This window comes from Mustela nivalis, assembly GCF_964662115.1.
Source record: "Mustela nivalis genome assembly, chromosome: 10".
NCBI lineage: Eukaryota > Metazoa > Chordata > Mammalia > Carnivora > Mustelidae > Mustela > Mustela nivalis.
The window spans coordinates 84139728-84158397 of record NC_139029.1 but is presented as its reverse complement, the minus strand read 5'-3'; the positions used below and the strand labels follow the sequence as shown (position 1 = coordinate 84158397).

Genomic DNA, 18670 nt, shown 5'->3' with positions numbered 1-18670 from the left:
GTTTCACTACATTCCATTAGCAAAAAATATATGCCCAAGTATGTGTTCTCTGGTAATTAATACTCTGCATTTCACCAAATACTTCTTGCACCTGAGGCATACACTCGTGTCCCTAAAACACATGGCCTATTGATCTTCAGCAGTAAGCTCGCAATTATAATCCTATTTAGCCAAATTACAAGGCCTCTGCAATCCAGTAGTTGAACCATCTGAAGCTAAGAAAAAGAAAATGTCCCTGAAGTTCCCAGTTGGGAATCCTTATTTCCCCCAAAAAGAAACAAATCTTGAATGAAGTATCAGTTACCTGTTGCCACAATAATACCATGAATAAACTATGCCAAAAATCAGCCTTTATTTAGTCCCGAAGTCCATACCTGAGCTATTTAGATGAGGTGGGCCTTCTGGTAATAGCGGGACTCACTTGCATGTGTGGGATTGCCTGGCTGTCAGTGGTGCTTTCTGTCCACTTGTCCCTTGCGTCCCTCCAGCAGGCTAGACTGGGCATGTTCCTGTGAAAAGGCAGAGGTTCAAGAGCAGAAGCAGCAGTATGCAAGCCCTTTTTCAAACGTCTACATCTATCAAACCTGCAAATCCCATGGACAGATTCAGAATCTAGGGACCGAGAGAAACTTTGCCTCTTTAGCGAAAGGACCTTCAAGGTCACAAAGCAAAGGTCGTGGATAAGAGGAGGGGTAAAGAGCTGGAAGAATCGATGCAATTAATCTATTATAAAGTGCATCTGGATTCCCATTATAACTATCTAATCTCCTTTTCAGCAAGAACCTTACATCAGGGGCGCCTGGGTGGCTCAGTGGGTTAAGCCTCTGTCTTCGACTCAGGTCGTGATCTCAGGCTCCTGGGATCTAGCCCTGCATATCACATATCCGGCTCTCTGCTCGGCAGGGAGCCTGCTTCCCCCTTCCCCTCTGCCTGCCTCTCAGCCTACTTGTGATCTCTCTCTGTCAAATAAAAAAATAAAATATTAAAAAAAAAGAACTTAACATCAATGCCACAATGGCTCACAATGCCCCAGAATTGATTAATGTCTCAAAAAAATTAAAGTAGGGGTGAAATTGACCAAAAGATATTTTAAAGAAAAAAACCATTGTTATTTTGTGACCTTACACCCCTGTTATAAAATCTCGTAACTGGCAACCATTCATGGGTGAAGTAGGATACTTTGAAAGTTGATATTAATTGTATGTGTAAAATACTTCTATAGTATATAAAATAAAATAATCCAGCAATTCTCTCTAAAAGTAAAACTTCACTTTCAGATTAGCTTTTCCTAGTACATGGAATACTTCATCTACACATTCGTCTCATTTCCACCCTCAGAGTTAAGTCATATATTTCTTTTAATTCTTGAGAATGAAGAAAGTAAAATTAAAATATCTATTATTCTTCCTAGTGTCTAATATTTTATATAGGATAAAACAAATAATAATTAGAAGAAAGAAGAAAACTTCACTCAATTTCATAACGTAACATATCAAAATGGGGTATGAGAAGGTATTCTTTACAAGCCAGTGAGTTTCATTCTACAGACATTTTCTCATTATCAGAATAAATAGTAAGAAAATACTTTTATTAAATATATTAGATATGACAAACTAAAATGCATTTTAAAATCCTTGTCAGGGTGCCTGGGTGGCAAAGTCTGTTAAGCATCTGACTCTTGGTTTCAACTCAGGTCATGTTCTCAGGGTCATGAGATTGAGCCCCACAATGGTTTCTGCCCCCAGCACCTGGAGTCTGCTGAAGACTCTCTCTCCCTCTCCCTTTGCTCCTTCCCACCCCCACTCACTCTCTGTCCCTCTCGAGTAAATAAATCTTTAAAAAATAAAATAAAATAGTAAAATCAAATCAAATCAAATCCTTGGCAGACAGACTAACCACAGAACTGGAAAAATGGATTTTGGTGCCTGGTTAGAGAAGGGTCAAGATAACACAAAATGAATGCCAGACATCCACAATGTTCAAAGCAAATAATTCAAGAATGTTGAGAGGACTATCAGAATGTTCTTTTCTTTCTTTTTTTTTTTTTTTTAAGATTTTATTTATTTATTTGACAGACAGGGATCACAAGTAGGCAGAGAGGCAGGCAGAGAGGGAGAGGAGGAAGCAGGCTCCCTGCCAGGCAGAGAGCCCGATATGGGGCTCAATCCCAGGACCCTGGGACCATGACCCGAGCCGAAGGCAGAGGCTTTAACCCACTGAGCCACCCAGGCGCCCATGTTCTTTTCTTTGGAAGAAAATTTGCAACATCAGTCTGGCTCTTAAAGTCAAATCACACCCCTCAAAACACAATAAACATAAGTCATAATTACCCAAGGTAATAGAAAGGTATGTATCAACTCTTTCCCTAACATTAAAATTATAAAAGTATTCTGTACAGTTTCCCACATACTGTCATAATTCTCTGTTACTTCACTTCTTTCAGTTATCATTTTCCCGCAAAATTTGAATATAAAAGAAAGAAAGAAATTTGGTATGCATTTTCAATCCCTAATTTTCTTTCCTAATACTGAACTACAAAATAATTGGTAGCATCTGTTGTCATTGACTATTTTCATGATTTGTGTGGTACCTGAAAATTTATTATAACTAAAAAAGAGCACGTTAGCTTTATTTTTGTTCAGATAGTGATTCCAAGAATGCAGCAAGAGCATCTGTGACCGTCCCTAATTAGGGAATCACTCAGCAGAAATATGGTGCAATCACATGTGGTTGATACATTGAGAATTGCAGCTAAACATAAAATGCTAATTGTTTTCTATCAGAATGTTCTTTTCTTTCTTTTTTTTTTTTTTAAGATTTTATTTATTTATTTGACAGACAGGGATCACAAGTAGGCAGAGAGGCAGGCAGAGAGGGAGAGGAGGAAGCAGGCTCCCTGCCAGGCAGAGAGCCCGATATGGGGCTCAATCCCAGGACCCTGGGACCATGACCCGAGTCTCCAGGTCATAGCAAACTGGATTGCCACAGAAACACTGGAAATCTGGGACAGTCCAATGCAAAACTTAAAAAGAAATTTTTTAAGAAGCAAAACAAAAGGAAAAAGAGGAATGAGTCCTCACACATAGAAAAGGCCTGGAGTCAGGGCCTCCCTTTAACACCAGTGAAAACTCCATGGAAGCAGGTTTGCTGCAGTAGGAAACACCAAACTTAACAGCTGCTGAAATACAATGCCTTAAAGTTGTTTCATTATTTATTGTGACATAAATCTCTTCTCCGTATGGGCAGAGGAGTTGGAGTACAACAATAGGAAATTTGATTTCTGGTTTGAGGTACTCATCCGGCCACCGTAAGCACTTTTAATAAGGTCACAAGTGCCTTTTGACATCCATACTCTCAGGATAGTTCAATAAAAGAGGTAGTGGCCCAACCCCACTAACGATGGAGAATGATTATATAAGGTCAATAAATGGGCAAGACCAGCAAAAACTCTACTAAATTTGCCTTAGATTCCTTAGTAGCTTTAACGATGTGGATTTATCCTTAAAGTGTTCGTTGAATCTTTGTTTTAAAATCAGACTACAGTGTTGCAGTCTCAGAGCTGTTTCCTGAACATAATCTATTTTTTTTCTCCTATATATTGAGCACTTTCTATGGGGCCTCTCTTTAGTGTGAAAGCTCCAACTGTGAAAAGATGTTGTCACCATCCTAATCTACTAGATTAAAGTCTAGTAGAGATAACAGGCGAGCCAACAGGTATTTACAACACAGTATGATAAGCCCTGTAGGAGAGATATATATACAGCTCTGATGCAAATATACACATGAAAGAAACCTAACCCTGAGTTTCAGAGCAAGAAAACCTGCCAGAGTAGTTCATCTCAGAAGTAGGGACAGGATGATTGCAGGCGTAGGTACAAAGATCTGAAGGCGAGAGACAATCTGGTATACTAGGGGGAATGGTTCTGTACGAGCTGGAGCAGAGTGAAGACAGGTGTCAGGGAAAGAATGGTGTCTAATGAGAAAGAGAAGAATAAATAATCCAATCAGGCAATAAAAAGACTTGTTGAATTTAACTAAAAGTAAAGAGATTAGGTTTAACTAGTTAGACAATAAGGGATTCTATCAAAAGCAGGGAATGAAAAGTTAGAAAGGCCAAAAAAAAAAAAAAAAAAAAGGAGAGAGAGAAGAGAAAAGAAAAGGCAATGAAGCATATCATATACACACCAAAAAATCATAACTTAAAAAGTTCCTTAGAAAGAGATGGGAATACTCGGCATATTTACCTGTGACTTGGGTTGAATCAACCTGGGACTCTGCTTCAAGGACAACCAGAATTGGGTAAGTGGTTTTGTAACCTCAGGAATGTTGGGAATAATTTTTGGAAGCATTATATAAGTTTGTAACTTTTTTCAACACTGGTCTGAAACAGATATGTTTTCCATGCTGTAATTCATGACTTCTGGGAATAAAGCCCCACTGTTTATAAAATGCATAAACAATTTTCAAAGAACTTTATAAAGATTTTGGCTTGTTCTACTCGTAAATCGTTCACTCTTAACATGCTGTCAATTGTCAGTCAAGATATTTTTAAACAGACATTCTATTTTCAAAATCTAATCTTTGAAACTATGAGTTTTTTTTTAATTAAGAACATGACTCCTAAAAGTATAAAATGAATACTGTCAAATATTTTATTTTAACTCATTAATTAATGAGGAAATCAATAAGGTATGAAAACTGGTTGAAATGAGAATTTAAAGCACAGATATATATATGTATAGGCAATCAAGACTGCTAAAATGGGGGTGCCTGGGTGGCTCAGTGGGTTGAGCCTCTGCCTTTGGCTTGGGTCATGATCCCTGGGTCCTGGGATTGAGCCCCGCGTCGGGATCTCTGCTCAGTGGGGAGCCTGCTTCCCTTCCTCTCTCTCTGCCTGCTTGTGATCTCTGTCTGTCAAATAAATAAATAAATAAATCTTAAAAAAAAAAAAAAGACTGCTAAAATGAATTTGCTAATAGATGAAAACTCATTAATAACTTAAAATATAAAATTTAAAATGATCTTTTCCACCGAGTAAAAACAAATTGTACCTCTACATGACATATTTCACTTGTATTGCTGTGATGAGAATCATATGAGAAATACCAGTTTTCTACAATTTAATTCTAACCCTACAGTTATGAAATTGATACAGAAAAACAACCAAAGTTACATAGCCTAATTGTGTCAGATAATCCCTGCAGGAAATCCTAACATTCATTTAAAAGGGCATTCATCTCTTTTGTCCATTTCCAAATCTTCGCATTTTTTCCTTGATAAATCTAACTTTGATTATGTGACTGTTCTCTTTTTCTGTATAATGTTCCTACAGAAAATGAATATTTTAACTGGCCTATTAGGATGCTGTTCCTCTGCACCAAGATGGTAATAAAATCTTACCTGTTCTCATAAGTAAATTTTGGAAATGTTTTCTTTGAGTGTATTTTTCAAGTTCCAAATGTTTATGAGAATCTGACATATGATTTTAAATATCTAATTTGAATTAGATTTCAATTTATCTAATTTCAATTAAATTAAATCTAATTTCAATTAAATCTAATTGAAATATCTAATTGATACTTTTTAATGTAAAGGATATAAAATAATTAAATTAGACAGAATATGAATTTTTGAAGAATCTATTTTTAACATTTATAAGTTTGGTTTATCAAATTTAGAAAATTTGTTAAGTGATTAGAAGGACTATCTTTAAAGCTCTAGATAAAAATGTATCTGTACAACAATGTGACTGTACAACAATATGAACTAACTATACACTTAAAAATGATAAAAATGTTAAGCTTTATGTTATGTATTTTTATCATTAAGAAAAAAACACATTTACTTGTCTTCTAAGATATCTAAGATCAAGACATTTAAAATTTTTAAATGTATTCAAAACACTTACAGTAATGTAAAATAACTAAATTTGTAAGTAGAGTTAATTGCAGGGGAAATTTTTATCCACTATTTTATAAATTGATTGTTAATAACAAAAAGTTGAAGCTAATAATTCATTTTTTTACACATTGGTTTTACAAATAAAATTAATAGTAAATTTATTTTACAAATAAAATTAAAAGATTTTGAGGTAGAGGGATCCAAGATAAGGCAGGAGGACAAAGGAGAGACCAGACGGTAATAGTAAGGAGTTTAGATTATATCTTGTGAGTAACAGGAAGCTACTAAAGCAATGGGAGTAGCACATTTGCACATTATAGAGAGTGACTCTGGCTTGTTCTGTAGACAAAAGACTAGAGGGAGATAAAATTGATGGCAAAAAAAAAAAAAAGTTAATAGGTTATTGCTGATATTTAGGTGAAATATGATGATCAGGACCAAAGCAATGAAGTAGTAATTATAACCAACTTACACTGAGCACTTACTATGTGTCAGAAACTCTTTTAAAAAGCGCTTTACCCATTCTAACTCATTTTATTCTTGTATTAATGTTATAAGGTAGATATTATTGTTACCTTGTACAGCACAAGAATTAATCTTCTACTCACAAAGTCATAGGGAAATTCTAAGAATACATGATTCTGCAAATGCCTTATCAACCTGACTAGGGAGTGGGGAGTGGGAAATTGGTTAATGCTATTAAAAAGATAAACTAAGGCATATCAAAAATTTTAAGAGTTTATTTAAGCAAAAATCTATTTGAACCAGGTCGGCAACAAACCAGAAGTAGTTAGGCGGGCTCCACCTACAGGAGCTGGGGGAGAGAGGCTGCAGGGCAATGGCAGAAGCAAAGGAAAGATTGGCTGCAGCTTTATTTAGTTGGCTGTTTGTGATTGGTTACCATTGGCTTCAAATCCATAAGCTTGAGGCATTTATAGGCTTAGATTTGGTTTCTCTACAGAAGCCGCCAGGGCATTAAAGCCCTCTCAGTCCAATGGCCTCCTTGTTTAAATAATTTAATAATAGTAAAATACAAACAAAGAATAATCAACTCTACTGTTTGAAGGTCCAACTTCGAAAAAGAATGGGCCCAGAATGGGAATAATTTTGTTTACATGCAAGTTAGTCCTGACTTAACGAACAAATTATTAACTTGCAAAGACAGCAAGTTCCAAATATACAAATAATTGATTTTGGAAAAAAACAAATGTATTTCTTATGATGAGGTAGTTGAGGCAACCGTTAGTTACTGATTTATTTGTTTGTGTATGTGGTGGCTGTGGTGTTTTATCTCATAAGAAATCTTATTTCAGTAAATGACTAAGCAAATGAGAGTAACTTGAAAAATGGGTAGGTTTCACATATGCCGTGAAACGTCACAGGTCATATTTTCTCTCTCAATGATAGCTTCAAATTGCTGGTGATAAAACAAGAGCTAAATGCCTTGTCTCTTACAAAATGGGAGATTTTAAAATCTGCGTATGTAAAACTGTCAGCCCTTCAGATACTTTATCTGAGCTCAAGGAATTCCAGGATCTCAGGATTCCGTTGTCTTTAAGTACCTTATTGGCCAAACCATCCCCAACCTTCCCATGCTCTGTTGTATTTAAAAGCATGGGGGGGAGGGGTGCTTGGGTGGCTCAGAGGGTTAAAGCCTCTGCCTTCGGCTCAAGTCATGATCCCAGCGTCATGGAATCGAGCTCCGCATCAGGCTCTCGCCTTGGTGGGAGCCTGCTTCCTCCTCCCTCTCTCTCTGCCTGCCTCTCTGCCTACTTGTGGTCTCTCTCTGTCGAATAAATAAATAAAATCTTTAATTAAAAAAAAAAAAAAGCATCAGGAAGGTCCCCGAAGTCTTACTCCTTAGACAGGAGAGAGAAATGGAGCCTTTGGGTAATATTTTCTCTCTCCTAGTGGTAAGGAAATACATTGTTTGCCTTATATTAGCAACAGAGTACAATGAATTAGGGCTTAGGAAGGGGGTGTCTCTAAACAGGTCTGAATCATACCTTGAGGAACACACAACAGATTTAACTCCTTTAGGGTAGGACTTTAAAGGAATACTATTCTAAAGTTCTACCAGGCTTTCCCTTTAATATTCTACAAATTGGATGGAAAACTTTACATGTACAGGCCAAAGGCAATACCTGCTGCCTCATTACCAGCGGAACCGCCTGCTCCACAACCCGTTCTTGGATTACAAACCTGCCCAATGACAGTCTATTCTCATGTGGTCATTTTCACCCATCCCTACAGTAATGCTGCAGCAGTTGACTGGAATATTCACCCTTTTTTCTTAATCGAGATTCCCTAAAATACTAGACCAGGAATTCCTAGAAATAAATAATCCAAAAAAAGTAAATATCCCCCATGAGCATAATTTTAGGATGTTCCATTTCAGCACAACCTCTTTAACAATAAAAACATATTTGGGGAAAAGACACCATAAATGGTTGTAATAATGGTGTATGTGTTTGTCTTCTTAGGTAATTTCACCTGAGCTGTCAGTGCAGGCTAACTGACATTAATTAGTTAATTAGTAAATCAGCTGGCCTCCACAACAAAGTCTTCATATATTTCAACCCACTGAAAATGGAGCAGAATCATTACAATAGCTCAGCTGCTTTGAAGGGACTATAAATAGTGAAAGTCTAGTATCAGATGGAAAGTAGTCTCGTGTAGTGGAAACTACAGTTTTGCTGCTGACAGACGTGAGTTCAAACCAGCATTGTTTACTCATCAGCATTTTGATCTTAAGAGGTTAATTTAAATCTCTGGGTCTTAGTTTTATCACTAACAAAATGGGAGCTATGACAACTGCCCTTTCAATTATTATGAAGTTTGTTAAAAAATATATATATGTAAAAGACCTGACATATAGTAGATCTTATTATCACGTTCAGCATCAGGATTCTCAAGCAGCTGCCCCACTGCAAACTGGTAAGCTGAGTAGAAAACACATTTGAAAGATAATAGGAAACAATAGAAAGCTGTCTCATGCACTTCTATTAAGGAATGAGTTTGACTCTATTTTAGCAAAGGCTTCACAAGTGTCAGCTGTAGAAAAACAAATGTTTTCAGTGAACTGATTACAGCCGAATGAAAAGCCATTCTTCACACTTGCAAAATGTGCACATAAAGGGAGTTGCCAGCCATGTTTACAGTAGCAGCATTTTTTAATTAGAAAAGATTGTAAGATACATCGTATATGCAGTTCCTAGTGATGAAAACAGGAATAATTATATAATAGCCATGATTTTGCAAAACATAACCTTTTACCAAGCACCTGTTGAAGCTACCAAGCGATCCTAGAGATTCACCAAATACCCTGCATATCACTAAACACTAATGCTGAAAGTTCAGCACATTTCCTTCAAGTCTTCAATGAATTATGACATGTTTATACTGTTAATAACATGCTAACTAAGATATATCCATACTGTTTCCTCTGCTTGAGGCACTTGTGTTCCCTCGTCATAGCATATAACTCAGTGTTTTATTCATAATAAGTATTCCATAATTACTTTACAGAAAATAGCCACAGTGAGCACAAATGTAATTCTTTAATCAAACAGTGGATGAATTCACTTTAAAGGGTATGATACTACTGAAACATCCATATTAAGCATGAGCTTTAATTCAGAATGGATTATAGCTTGTGAGTCAAATAATTACAGGGTTCATGTTTTGCATGTTTATTTCCTAGTCTGTTTTCCATATTTTCTTTGCAAAAAAAAATTGGACTCATTTGGTCCCATATAGATCCCTGATTCCCATATCTGTTATCCTCTAATATGAGAAAAATTACTATTTTATCACTGAAGTCATAATGCCATAAAACAGCTGTCACCAAAAACTTTCCATGACCTCACATATGTGAAAACATTAATGAATTGCAAAAGTTGACATCAGTGTTCCTCATTTTGGCACAGAAGGAACACATGTGTCCCAAGATGAATCACCCAGGAATGTGTACTGGAACCAAGAGGGAATCAGGCAGCTGCTTTCTTGGCAACAGAAGTGACAGCATCTGGAGCTTCTGTGGAGGCAGACTGCATTGAGGTACTGTGATTCTCCCCTGCGATGCTACTAAAGCAACATATCTCTGACTATCACATGAAAAATGCCATTGTTAGTTCTACATAGCATACAAAGGGACTGGCGATGACGTGTGTTTGCCAGCATATTAGAAGACCACTTCCCTCTGCAAGACTTCGTAAAGATCCAGCAACGAAACCCTACCGAAATAACTTAACCTCCAACAAATAGAAGTTTCCTCCTCACATAAAGTTCAGGATAGACAACTGAGAGCTGATATGGTGGTTTCATCATCACCTGGGACTTGGACTACTTTCTGTTCCACTTCATGATTACTTACAGTTGGTCAACATGGTGCACCAATCGTCATAACTGAGTTCTAAACAGGAAGCAAGTAGCAGCGAGCAGGTTTAAAGTGCACCTATATCCTATCTCAAGGAAGTTTCCCAGAAACTGTCATGCCCTGCCACTTATTTATTTATATCCCTTTGGCTAGACCTTTAGGCATATGACCATACTAGTTGCAAATGTTGTCCTTTTTCCAGGCAATCAAGGGACCAGGTACATCGTGTACCTTAGAGTTCTCAGAAGAAGAGAAGGGCATTAGGATGGGCAACACGAACCTCTGCCACAGTAACTAAAATGGCAAGAATCTGAGTAGATTACAAGATAAAAAAATATTTTGGATCTTGGTATCATTATGACACAGATCTAGAGAGAAAGAAAATGCTATGGGGTTTGGCTTTGCTACTCACCTATGAATCAATCCAACTTGTATTTGCAGAGTTCTCTTACAACATTTCCGAAGTCCTCACACATTAGAAATTATTTTCAATACCACAAGTTATACAGCCTTCAAACAGTTTCCGATCAGTCACAGTGGCCAGAATCCCTTATGGGACTTATTTTTATTACATACTCTACTTGGCCAAAGAAGCATTTACATATCAGAATGCCTTGGGTCACCCAAATTGTGACTTAGATGTCAAGCAGGAGCCAACGAGCAGAAAACTTGAGATGGGTGATAAATGTAGACCCGGAACAAGAAATTGTGAGGTAGGCGCTGACAATAGTGGATTGACACCTGCTAACCACTCACTACTCCCCTCCCAAGTCTCTGTCACCCAAGTTCAGGCCAATTAGTCATCATACTGGAACATAGGCCAGCCACGTACAATGCCAACCTAAAACACTAATCAACCCGGTGGAGAAACAAATGGCTCCGTTTAACACATTGTGACCGTGTCGGTAATACAGTAAACTCAAATGAGGAGTACAGCTCAATCAGAGAGGTACTTGGCAGAAAACAGAAGAAAGCCTCTTGGCAAGCCACTTGTGTCATGTTTTTGAATGTCCACAGACTTCAAGTTTTTCCTTTCTCTTTTGAGGTAGAAGATACAGATGAAAAAAATAAAAGTACAGGTCTTTCATATTTGTCTCTAAAACAAAAAGTGAACAAATTTTTTTCGCCATTCCAGGGCCATTCTGTTTTTTCTTTGGTTCGCTTGTGTTTGGTTTTGTTCTTTTACCGTGATAATATGATGGGCGTGGGTGGTGCAGCTGTGTCTTCTCTCCTACTGCTATTTGGTAGCAGTTCTTACCATAATTACTCCATAGGGTAATCCCAATGTACTTCTACCTTCTGTCAGTGTTCCTGCATATAATAAATATTGTGATTCAACATCCCAATCTGATGAAAAGTATTCATAAGGACTTTCCAGTGAAAACATGCTCTACCCCAATTACTTGCAAAAGCAAAGGGAACTTCTCTTAATAGATTGTGGTAGCCAACCTCCAATATGACCCCACAGTCCTTGCTTCTTGTATTCATACCACGTGTTAGTCTCCTGTATGAATCAGAGCTGGTCTATCTGATAACTAAAGTACAGACAGGCATGACAGCATGATTTTCAAGGATAGGCTGTTAATGGTATTGAAGCTTTGGTTTGTCTGGATGGCTTGCTTTGGTAGAAACCAGTCACCACATTATAAGGACAGTCAACCCAGCCATACGGAAAGGCCCTCAGGGAGAGGAACTGAGACCTTCCACCAACAGCCAGCTGCAATTTGCCAGTCATGTGAGTTAGTGACCTTTGCGGAGGATCCTTCAGCCCTAGTCAAGTCTTCAGATCACTGTAGCCCCACCTGACATCTTATGAGAACCTTCACTTTAGACCAGTTTGGCCAAGCTGTTTCCATACTGCTAATTCAGAGAAATGGTGATAGATAACTGGTTAGGTTGTTTATAAGCTTCTAAATTGGGTGGCAGTATGTTGCACAGCAATAGATAACTAACACACACACAATCACATAAAACCCTCACCTTTAGTTCTTTTACCTGCTGGCTAATTCTGTAGAGAAATACATTGACCAACATCTCCCTGCAGGTGCCCCTGTAACACACACACATACACACTCTCTCTCTCAATCTCTCTCTCTCAAGCATAATCAGATTGACCATTTGACAATATTGAATTAAATTGCACTGGTTACTCCTGTAAGGCTAGTATGAGACTCATCTGGCCTGACTAATCCTATTATCATGCGTTGTCCCTCTCTTACAGATCTCAGAAAATGTCTCCATGATGTCATATTTTAAAATAGTCATATTGTTCCAATGAATCAAGGAGACAATCCAGGACTGGGGAGACGTAGCCTCCTCCAGCTGACTTTAACATTATCAGTCTGTGAAAAATGTCTCTCATTTGTTTCGATGGCTTCATGTATCTGCCACATCTGAGCCACTTAGTTCCCTCTTGTTTGGGAAAACGTAATCAATCTTCTCAGCCTTCGAAGTCTGAACGCTTACTCGTTACTCCCTACTGCCACCTCCTGGATGTCTAACCCTTCGTCAACATGAGATCACACTGAAGTTACTATTTCTTGCCTGAAGACATTTAAGAAAGGCTTTCCTCCAACATAGTCATGTTCACTTTTCAGTCACTTTCATTTATTTAAGCAATGAGCACTTAGCCCCACATGTAGTAAACCATGAGACTACAATATGGCTTAGCTAATAATTGAGGCAACAGAATGGAGTTTCTCTTCATAGTTTCTTTCAACGTCTAATGCTCTTTCTGAAACCAGCTAACTAACTGTGTGACTTGGAACAGATCACCTGAGCTTTCTATGCCACCATTTAAAATAAAGGAGGAGTATTGATCCACTGACCTAGAACAGGGAGAAAGCAAACCAAATTATTTAAAATTATAAAGTTAAATTATGCCAGTCTAAAAATGCTAAGGATGATGGTTTAAGGGAAATCCATATACATACACTCTCACCTTTATGCTACATATTTTAAAACTTCAAAGCTCAACTAATAAGTTATCCTTTATGGCTTGGAACTTCAGTATCATTCTCACGTTGTGCTTCTAAATGAATACTGTGACTGCCTCTCTTGTCAAATGCATATCTAAATCCGAACACCTCACCTGTTTAGCATGAGTCCTCTGGTTTTAAAATATGTATCTGGGGCGCCTGGGTGGCTCAGTGGGTTAAGCGGCTGCCTTCGGCTCAGGTCATGATCTCAGGGTCCTGGGATTGAGTCCCGCATCGGGCTCTCTGCTCAGCAGGGAGCCTGCTTCCCTTCTTCTCTCTCTGCCTGCCTCTCTGCCTACTTGTGATCTCGCTCTGTCAAATAAATAAATAAAATCTTTAAAAAAAATAAAATAAAATATGTATCTGTATTTCTGTATAAAATATATATTTAAATACATATTTAAAATATGTATCTGTATTTAAATTATGTATGTATACATATACATATAAATCTATATGTATAGATTTATACGTGGCCTATGCTTATTGTTATTCCTCTTAATTTCAAAATATATGATTGAATTGTTTTTCCAATGTATATTGTAAATCTGTTCATTTGTGAATACAGAGGCCCCCTCTTCTATGGATCCCAAAACAATTCCTAGAAGTGGGGTGGGGGTGAGGGAAGGTAGGGCTGCTCTTGGGTTGTATTCCTGTGTAGAAGAGAATTTGTAAAACTGATATATTCAGAACTGAGATGAATATGAGTTACTTGGCTTCTGACTGGTGGATGATCCCAGTTTTTTTTTTTTTTTCCTGCATGTGGATCCTGAAAAAAAATGACAAAAGCCACGTTTTAAAAATGTCCAAATCTGTGGACTCATTTCCACAAGTGAAAATGTTGACAGCTTTCTACCAAACATGTGCACAATCATCATCCTTTCAGCAAACTGTCCAGAAACTAAGATAACACTGTTAACTGTATTAGGATTTTTTAAAAAGCAGTCCATCAACATAAATACATTTATTTGGCATGCTTCCTCTTCAATCATTTCACCAAAAGCAAATACACACACATGCACACCCATTCATTTACAGACATACACACACACACACACAATTTTCTAGTACTTCTCATGGAATGCAGGTGTTGATGGCTATTTCATTAAATCCTGTTTGAACAATTCTTTTTTTTTTTTTTTTTTTTTACTTCTTCAGCTATTGTTTTAAACTGTGAAGAAACTATGCTATGCACAGTTAAAACAGTATCATAGAGGTAGCAAGCATGCTTTGTGATCCCCAGGGTCCCACAGCAGAAACAATCCAACAAAATATCAGCAAATGATTAGGTTAAAATGAATTGGGGGGATTTAAATTCACATTCGACGCCTGGGTGGCTCAGTTGGTTAAGCAGCTGCCTTCGGCTCAGGTCATGATCCCAGCGTCCTGGGATCGAGTCCCACATCGGGCTCCTTGCTCTGCAGGGAGCCTGCTTCTCCCTCTGACTCTGCCTTCCACTCTGTCTGCCTATGCTTGCTCTCGCTCGTTCTCTCTCTGACAAATAAATAAATAAAATCTTTAAAAAAAAAAAACAAACAAATTCACATTTTAAATGAATTTAAATTCCAGGTCTCTTCTTAAATCCATCCTTGTCTGTCCTGGAATGTCCTTCACCTATCTTGACTGAATAGATCAGTTTCATTCCACCAAGACTAAAATATAATATCTCAATAAAGGAAAAAATCATCAGAGCCCTACATCATCCTCTGCCTTTTTTTTTTTCCTGGTTGCTATACTTGGAACAAACTCTGTCTGAGCAGATCAACTATTCAATGTCCAGTGGCTTTGGCTGACAGACTACATTCCAAAATGGACATTTACTCAGGATGAGGAGGGGTGAGCGTGGGCGGTGGATTGACAGGGAGCCAGCTTGTGGCCATATGCAAAGGAAACAGCTTGAAGTCAAGCCTGCCTGTTCCTCCCACTCTCCCATCCTCTTCAGCTTGTAGCCCAGCTGTCAGTCCTGCCCAACCGCCTCTCCGATGCCAACCAGAGAACACTGTCTAGATGGCCTAGCCTATTTTTTCCCTTTCTGCCTCCCATGGCGTCTTCACCTCCCCACTGTGCAAGGAGCAGGCACCCTGAGTGTCTCATGTCGTTATTTTCCCATTTGCCACCCCATACTGCGAATTTAATTTTAGCACTGTGCATGTGAAGAACTGTCCATTTATATTCTTAAAAGGCAAGAGAGGCCATTAGGCTTGTTCACATATTTGAATGTTCCTTTCCAGTAACAGTGTGAGCTGTCCGATTTGATGGATTTTTGACGCTGCGATCTTTGACATACAAAATGTCGTATAAAGCCTTTAAATTCTAGGACTGGATTATTTGGGGGGCAAAGAAAAAAGCACCTTCCCAGGAGTTGTAGTTCTTGATGATTAATGCTTATGAAATATAACAGATATTATGAGATAGAAAAATACCAAGTGACAAGAATGTAGCACTTCACAATTACTTCAAGAATTTTATTTTTATCCCCTCCAATCCCTCCTCACCGTCTCCAACTCTACCAAGGAAATCTTGACAATGGAGAGAGAGAAGAAACCAAAGTGAGTCTTTCCTTTATTCAGACAAAACGCTAACTCCTATTTCCCTTCTTTCCCAAAATTGCAGATCAACACACACAGGCACACGAAGATGCTTTACTCTCCGCTTAAAGCTTTGTGAGGAAAATGGGCGAGGATGGCTGAGTGGAAGAAGAGAAAGGAAGGTGACGAGCACAGAGAAATGATTGTGTAACTGGAGGTGCTGCATCTCCTTTAAAGAGGGAGCAGGGATCGTGTCCAACGAACACCCACTTCCTCTTGCTACTTTCCACTGCACTTTTTAAAAATAACTTTTATTTTTAGAGCAGTTTTGGGTTCACAGCAAAATTGAGCAGAAGGTACAGAGAGTTCCCATATACCTCCTGTCCTTACATATGCAGAACCTCACCCATCACCAACATCCCCCCTGGAATTTGTCACAGTTGAGGAACCTGTATTGTTACATCAGTCTCATTGAAAGTCTGTAGTTTACGTTAGGGCCGACTCTTGGTATTGTACATGCCATAGATTTTGACAGATGCATAATGACATGCATCCACCATTATAGTATCATACAGAGCCATTTCACTGCCCTAAAAATCCTCTGTGCTCTGCCTGTCCATGCCTTCTTCCGTACATGCCCTGGCAACCACTGATCATTTTACTGTCTCCATAATTTTGCTTTTTTCCAGAATGTCATATAGTTGGAATCATATGGTTTGTAGCCTTTCCAGATTGGTCTATTTCACTTAGAAATGTGCAACTTTCCTCCTTCTCTTTTCATAACTTTACTGCTGCATTTTAATTATTGCAGACATGGATACTAAACCCAATCCTGGGACACAGTTAAAATGAACATAAGGTTCAGAGACTAGATGCTGTTAGTTTCCCAAGGAAGAACTGGAAAGAAAACAGTAAAGCAGTGTCGTCTTCTGCCTTTTATTTTTTTTAAGATTTTATTTATTTATTTCACAGACAGAAATCACAAGTGAGCAGAAAGGCAGACAGAGAGGGGGAGCAAGCAGGCTCCCCACTGAGCAGAGAGCCCAACTCAGGGCCCGATCCCAGGACCCGATCCCAGGACCCTAGGATCATGACCCGAGCCGAAGGCAGAGGCTTCAGCCCACTGAACCACTCAGGCGCCCCTGCCTTTTTTTTTTTTTTTTTTTTTTTAGGATTTTATTTATTTATTTGACACGGAGAGAGAGATCACAAGTAGGCAGAGAGAAAGGGGGAAGCAGGCTCCCTGCTGAGCAGAGAGCCCGATGTGGGGCTCGATCCCAGGACCTGGAGACCATGACCTGAGCCAAAGGCAGAGGCTTTAACCCACTGACCCACCCAGGTGCCCCTCTTCTTCTGCTTTTAATGCTATTTCCCATTTTAGTAATTTCAAACAAAACCTCAAAAACAAAGTATGGGAGGCTGAGGGACACAGTGAAAAGAGCCAGGAAGACCCAGCTGTGGAACCCAACTCTTACTCTCGTATACCTGTAAGGTTTGGGGGAAGTTCTTAACATCTGTATAAAAACTGGCTTTGTTAGAACTTCACAGAACACCAGCACAGCACCCAGTCCATCCAGAAGGATTCAAAAAAATTATTAGAATATCATAATGCAGGTGTGGCAGCATATAATGATTAACAAAGTGATATTCTCTGTCCCTGAACTTGAAACTTGAACTTGAAGAACATGAATGTGCCTTCTGAACTAAAAAAATGCATCCATGATGGTTGTACTAACTGTAGATTTTAACAAATGTAAAAAATTTAGAAAAGCTCAAAAGCAAAATCAAAGTAACTGTAATTTGGTAGGCAAGAGCCATTGAGATTGAATTGTATCATTGTCTAAAGGAGAACAGAATATGTTAAGAAAAATAAAGTAGGATGGATACACCAGAGGAGGATGGTCAGATGAAAAAAATAAAAATAAAAATAGATGTTAACATCCCGGAGATTGGTAGTTTCCAGCCTACCCTGGGGAGAGTGACTGGGAATCTGGAGCATGTAAACTCCTCTGATAGGTTACCCTATTGTAAAGCAGGTATAATTCACTGGATGTCACCTGAACTGGATGAAATATCCTTTATTATCCTTTATTTCACCTTCCTCTATGCTGAACAACTCTCTGATTATTTATCTGGTTTCCGGTTAGATTGAAAAAGTGTCCTGAATAGCAAGCAGCACCATCCCACTCTAGAAAATAATATCTTCCATTGTATTTTCATGAATTGTCTGTCTAGGTTATCTACTAGAGTTTCTTTAAAAGTGATTGGCATGACTTCACTTCTCCAAGCAAGTCCAGGCAATGCTGGGATACTGAATGATTCAGAGGTGATCGGAGCCACAGTGAACTCCCCAGCCAATCTGCTCTTTCAGCAGTCACCTCGTCTTCTCCTGGTGGCATCTGGCCTTCCTCTCCCTCCTCTGCTCTACCTTTTTCCTACCCACAATAGTAATCAGTATTGCTTAATAATCGTGTGTGATTCCCACTGGAAGGGGCGCCTGGGTGGCTCAGTTGGTTGATTCCCACTGGAAGATAGAGGAAAAATTTCAAGTGAAGACGGTCCCAGAAGATGACATAAAAGAAATGACTCTTTAGAAAAATTTCCTCTAATTTTTCAGTTATTTTGGTAGTAGGAAGCAGGCAATCACTTTCAAAGCAAAAAGTCTCAAGTAAAATAAAATGTAGCAAATGTTAAAATAGACGGGAGATCTGTCACAATGAACAATACAGGAAATAATTCCAGTGATCTCGGAGATGTGGGCAATAATTCTCAAAGCAAAATAAGATATAGAAATTTTCAAAACAATAAAATAAAATATATGCACCCAAAAGAAAGAGATAAGGAACACTATTTTCAGAAAGGGTAATTAAGAAACGAAAATAAAG

General features: G+C 38.4%; 1 long non-coding RNA gene across 1 annotated transcript; it reads left to right on the top strand.

The window, feature by feature from the left end:
* Window positions 1-3805: 3805 nt before the first annotated feature.
* LOC309842212 lies at window positions 3806-18316 on the top strand. The gene is made up of 3 exons (XR_014299561.1): window positions 3806-4299; window positions 5333-5385; window positions 18021-18316. It is a non-coding gene; the product is annotated as an uncharacterized lncRNA (long non-coding RNA).
* The last annotated feature ends 354 nt before the right edge of the window (window positions 18317-18670 follow it).